Source organism: Ambystoma mexicanum, chromosome 2p (genome assembly GCF_040938575.1).
Source record: "Ambystoma mexicanum isolate Mex_15411 chromosome 2p, UKY_AmexF1_1, whole genome shotgun sequence".
NCBI lineage: Eukaryota > Metazoa > Chordata > Amphibia > Caudata > Ambystomatidae > Ambystoma > Ambystoma mexicanum.
In genome coordinates, this window is record NC_090923.1 from 707,365,018 (window position 1) to 707,371,017 (window position 6,000).

Here is a 6,000-nt window from a genome sequence, read left to right on the forward strand (position 1 = left end):
GGCTTGGTTAAAGAGAGCTAAAAGCGTTTCCTTCTTGCTTAGTACATTGACAGGACAACTGTAGCGTGAACCAGACGACTGAGTCCTTTTGCCAGTACTGCCATAGCACCTGGTACTTGGCTTGTTCACTTGGGGGAGTACAAGTGGATGCTTTGTAAACACACTATTCTTCCCTAATTTTGCCAAACATTATCCTCGGTAACCACCCAGGTATTTTATGATTACATCAAAATGTGAGGAGTGATTAACTAGAGGCGCAACTCATGAGGGAGCCAATAACCAGAGGGGTGATGGGCCACATCAACCAAGGACCAGAGCGATCAACCAGTTTCCCCAAGACCAGAAGAGCGACTGAGCAGAAAATAGTGACTCACAAAGGAGTCAAGACCAGAGGGGTGCCAGAAAAGCAGAGCAACTCATTAGGGCCTTGCTGCCAGGTGGAGGGCCCATGCCATGCGTGACGCCACAAGCCAGTCCTGGATTTTCACTTTGCATGGAGGTCCTTCTAGGCCCATACTTATAATTGGAAGAAAACAAATACCAGTCCTAGCAATTAACAGGCAATCACTGGGCTGGCTCAGTGTCACAAAGGACATGGAAATACCTGGCAGGTATGCAAGGGAGCCAAGAGCCGGAGGAGAGCGGCGAATCAAGGAGCAGTTGGAAGATGGACCAGAGAAGCCAAGGATCCAAAAAGCCAATGATGTGCTTTTATAAGTCACACATACAAGAAATTAAAATAGACACTAATTGTTAGAAAAATAAAAAGCTATTTTAATAAAAAGTTCTTGAATCACAATGTAATAAAACCTGTTTCATGTGTATAACAGTGATTTATTGACGTTGGGTAGGAGTTACTTAACTGCAGGATATAGTTTGGGAAATGGCGCGCATGCTGAGCACAGGGAGGAGGGTGGGGGTTGGCAATTTAGTGATTCACCCTGGACACCAAATGGACTAGAAACTGCCCTGCTTGAAACTAGCAGCTTTAAAGATGTTCTGCATTTAAGCAAATGCTTTGTCCTGCGCGAACACAGTAACACTTCAAGGCTGCCACTTTCAGGAAAAACTTCTCTACCTAACAAAAAGCAGGTATGCATATCAGCCCCCTTCCCTCAGACGTGAAAACACAAAGTTATTTTTTTGCTCGCATCCGTGGGGAGGGGTGTTGTTGATGTGTGCATTTTATTTGTGTAAGGCAGTACGGTGAGGGAAGCCGTTCCTGAAACTAGCAGCTGTAAAGTTGTGCTGCACTCCTTCAAATAAATTGCTCAACATGAACACAGTAACACTTTAAAGTCGCCGGTTTCAGGAAAGTCTTCTCTCATCTCTCTGGCTAACAAAGAGCTGTCTGCGAATTGAGGAGGCCCTGCCCCTCAATCACATTTGAGGGGCGGTGGGAGGAGTAGGGCTGGAGCCCAGTAAGCTCAATGGTGTTAGCAGCTGTAGTTATAGGCAGTGCTTTTAGTGGGGTAAGAAATTGAGGGGGGGCCCTCATTTGGGGGCGTGGTTTTCATTGTGGGCGTGGCCTAAAAGTGCACAAATCATAGTAAGGTGCGCAAACAAATGTATGTGAGCATTTATATGTTTGTATGCGTACTACTATGGTGTGTGTACTTTTCAAACCATATTTTATAAACATAGCAATGTTACATATTTCTATGTTTATAAAAGGTGGCTTGGAAAGTGCACAAACCATAGTATTTCACGCACACTTGTGTGCTTACCTTACTATGGTTTGTGTACTTTTCAAGCCACCTTTTATAAACATAGATATTTGTAACATGTTTCTATGTTTCTAAAAGATAGCTTGACACGTAAACAATTCAAGGCATCTTTTATAAAGCGTTGATGACGGACAAAACAAACCGCAAGGTGGCTTTGTCCGTCGACAAAGCTTTATAAAAGATGCCTTGAATTGTGCACGTTTCAAGCCGTCTTTTATAAACATAGAAATATTTCTACCTTTATAAAAGATGGCTTGAAACGTACACAGTTCAAGGCATCTTTTATAAAGCTTTGCCGACGGAGAAAGGCACCTCGGGCTCTGTGATCTATCTGCTCAGAGCACATAGATCACTGAGCCCGAGGCGTCTTTCACCCTCTGCGAACCCGCGGGCTCCGTGATCTAATCTGCATATATTATGGGATAATGCATCCTGCCAATGTTATGTGGGACGGGGGGCCCCGGCTCAGCCCCACTTTCTGGAGACTGCCTGGGCCCGGCCCCGGCAGACCCCGGCCCACTTTAAGCACGGGTTATAGGCATACATGTTTGGGCAATTGAATTCGTGATGTTGTAACATTGAAACTTCACCAGAATAGTCTCATTAGAATGCGTAAATTAGATGCACCCACACAAGTGTGCTCCTCCCCCACAGACCCTGAAGTTTGTGCCTCTCCATTCCTGCCTACATTTGAAAATCAAAATTCCTGAGATGTATGCCCTGCCCACAGTCCCACAAAACTCCGACCATTTTCACATGACTCCGCCCACTTGTCAAAAAAGGTAAACTCTGTTGTAATGTGATGTTGCATCAGAAATTTTCAGTTCAAATTGAAATATGCATGTTTAATTAAATTGCCTTTTCACAACCAACCATATTGCATTCGCCTTCCATAAAATCAACACGTTAAAATGTGCACATTTAAACTCCAAGAACCAATACAAAGGTTTTCCCTGAATTTTGGAGTACGGAAATTGGACATTTCAGCTTAGTTGTTTTTCATCAGGTTATGTAGTGCAGTGGTGCGTTGTCCAGCCTAAAAACCGGATGGCTGTGGTTCAGTGGGGCTGAGTCCACCCTAACCCGGGCAAAAAGAACGAAAGCAAAAAAGAATGAAAGGTGAAGCAAAAGAAACGCGCGTTATTTTGCTTCACCTGCATTTTTTTGCCAATGTGCTGGAAGCATTACAGTCCTTGCTGCAGAGACAAAGCCAGTCAGGCAGAGAGTCCACAGGGGCGCAGTCCTCCAAGCATAACAAAAAAACAATCAGTGAAAGCTGTCCCCCACCAAAATTCCTGAGATTCCAGGATCTTTCCTGCAGACCCGGAGAAATGGTTAAAATTCCCGAGTCTCCAGGAAAAATCCAACGTTTAGGCAGGCTCTGCCCCGTGAAGGGTTGCCCCGTGACCCCCGTGCCCCCACCCCCGAAATGTGAACCTAGGTTCACCCCTGCACAACAGTGCACCCACTGTAGCGCCAAGACACACCACTGAGACCACAGCGCTTTACCCAAGCTTGCCCCCAAATCCACACCACCCTTCCCGACTCCCGAGTGGATATTTTATTGAAGATGTTGAACCCCGATCGCTAAGTTACAGGGGCAATGCCTTCGATCTCTCCCATCCTCGCAACCCATGTGCCCGTTGTCCTCAGCCCTACCCCTACCACTGCCAGCCTTCCAGTGCCATCCTTTCCGGCTATATCAGAGCGTGCCCTGGAGATCGCCAAATCCTGCACCAGCCCACGCAAGGTTTGACAAACCAAGGAGAGCTTGGGTGACTCCCTTATTAACCGCGTGATCCTCTCTCCGGTCACTGGTAGGGGGGTAGGGATTTCATTTATAAATTGAGGGTAACTGTGGACATCTACCTCTTTCGTTCACTGCTGCCTCGAGATAACCGCTGGCATTACTCCGGGAAGCCCCTTGCCTGCCGCAACTATGACACGGCATCTGACACTAACTCCGTTGAGGCGTTAAAGGTGAGGGGAGGGCTTTACCTTCCCGTCACAAGATTGGCGGACTCACTGCAGCCCCTGGCATCTGAATGGTTGAACCTGTGCTATTTTGAAGAGGTGGATTTCAAAGAGGAGTGCATTTCATGACTCGGTATTGCGTAGCGTCCACTTCCTGGAAACCTAATTCGATTTGTTCTTGACACCAAGTTCTCGACTTTATGTTTTGTTTTCCCGAGTAACACTAATCTGAACAAACTACCAGTTGCTGTTTCAATTTTTTAAAACATCATTTTAAACGAGAATGAGTTTGCTATTCCTATCGTAATCTTCACCGCATTTGCCACGAGGGGAGACAGGCCATACAACAACCCCACAAGCCCAGCCACTCGCTATCCCACCACGCCTACACCACCCCAATTATTTTAAATAAAGCCTTCAAATTCATGGTAAACCCTCTCCCCCCGTCCCCCAACACTTACTCTTTATGCAGCGTGTTACTTTTTAAAAAAAGATTACATCTGATCGTCAAAATTACTCTTTTGTTTTCTTTCCCGATTGTATATGCATGGTGTTTCCCACTTCTATAAACGTAAAGTGTTTTCACTGTAAATTTGCATCAGGACATGGCTACACAAAGATATAATTAAAAAAATGACGTACAGAGAACTCAACGTAAATCACTCGTATCAGATGAAGCCTACGTGATTTGAGGACGTGCGTGCTGCCTGCGTGTACAGGGGCCTGCTTTGGTAAATATGAATGTGGCTTTGCTCCTGCCCTTTGCTCTTTATGGTAATAATTACTCCTGTCCCTGGGAGTCGGTGCTTCAGGCCACACATCTCTCCTCTCTGATCCTACCCTGGCAGCGCCAGGGCAAGCCAACAGAATGTGTGCTTCCCCACCAACCCCCAGCCACAGGTGTGCGGGAGCGGGCACCATTTGTTGAATGGCCCAGGGCGCTGCTGGTTACCGTGCCGTTGTCAAGCCAGCATGGGGCTGCCTTTCAAAGGCTGCTTTGACAGTTGCGCTTTATTTGAATAAAAAGCACCACCCTCTCTTGCTGGTGCTGGGTGCATTTAATTACAATAGGGCACCTGCAGTGCCTTCACCCACCACGCCAGCTCGGGGGAGCCCTTGAAAGACCCCTCCCGAGCTGGTGTGGCAAGGAGCTAATGTGGCGCCCCAGGCAGTCGACCTTCGCCCACGCCCCCTAAAGCCGGCCCTACCCTCTTCCATATTTCTTCTCCCGTTTTTTCTTTGCATGTTGAAACTTGTAGTTATGGTTATATATCATGCATTGCAGAAGAACAAGCATAGATTTCAAAACGGCCAACCAAACATCTTTGTTCCTTTTCTCTCTGGGGATTTGACTGATGTTGTTTGGTGTTCATTGGGAATGTAATGCGGAGCTGGCAACAGCAATTACTTGCTTAAAGCACCTATGTGTTGGATTGAGGGTTGTTTATGAATGGACCGCTGAATTAAAAGGGAGCTAATTGATCGTTAAGGCGGGGAGCCTAAAAGGGCAAACATTAGAGCAGTGGTCTTCAAACTGTGCGGCTGTCGCACCTAGAGGGCCCCAAGGATGGCCAGGGGGTACAATTAGAATGGGGGTCTCCACCGTGAAAAAGCTTCACTCACACAGAACAGGCACAAGCTTCACTCACACAGAACAGGCACATCAGGTGCAACATCAGGGCACGCTTCATCACACAGAACAGGCACAGCAGGTGCAACATCAGGGCAAGCTTCATCACACAGAACAGGCACAGCAGATTCAACGTCAGGGCAAGCCTCACTCACTCACAACAGGCACAGCAGGTGCAACATCAGAGCAGGCTTCACTCATACAGAACAGGCACAAGCTTCACTCACACAGAACAGGCAAAGCAGGTGCAACATCAGGGCAATCTTCACTCACACAGAACAGGCAAAGCAGGTGCAACATCAGGGCAATCTTCACTCACACAGAACAGGCACAGCAGGTGCAACATCAGGGCAAGCATCACTCACACAGAACAGGCACAGCAGGTGCCACATCAGAGCAAGCTTCATTCACAAAGAACAGTTAGGGAGCGGGCAACAGCAGACACATTTCAATCACACGGAATGTGACCAGCATGAAGCGCAAAAGGAGAAGCTTCCCTCACAAAGTGTAGGTACAGCGTGAGGTCTGCATGGCAAGCCTCATTCACACAGAACAAGTGCAGCATGTGCTGCAACCTTGCCACCTTCACTCATACAGAACAGGTACATCATGGGCCACAGCAGGCCAGGCTTTACTCACAGAGAACAGGCACAGCAGATGCAACATCAG

At 47.3% G+C, this 6,000-nt stretch overlaps 1 protein-coding gene across 2 annotated transcripts in view; it reads right to left on the reverse strand.

The window, feature by feature from the left end:
- LOC138566695 (cytochrome P450 2C20-like) overlaps positions 1–3,774 on the reverse strand; it is a 454,294-nt gene extending 450,520 nt beyond the window's left edge. Inside the window, exon 1 of one of the 2 annotated variants that reach the window (XM_069644280.1) lies at positions 3,597–3,774. The gene's annotated coding sequence lies outside the window, so the exon portion shown is untranslated. The remainder of the gene's footprint in view (positions 1–3,596) is intronic. The other variant, XM_069644281.1, reaches the window with a different exon arrangement.
- Positions 3,775–6,000: the final 2,226 nt, after the last annotated feature.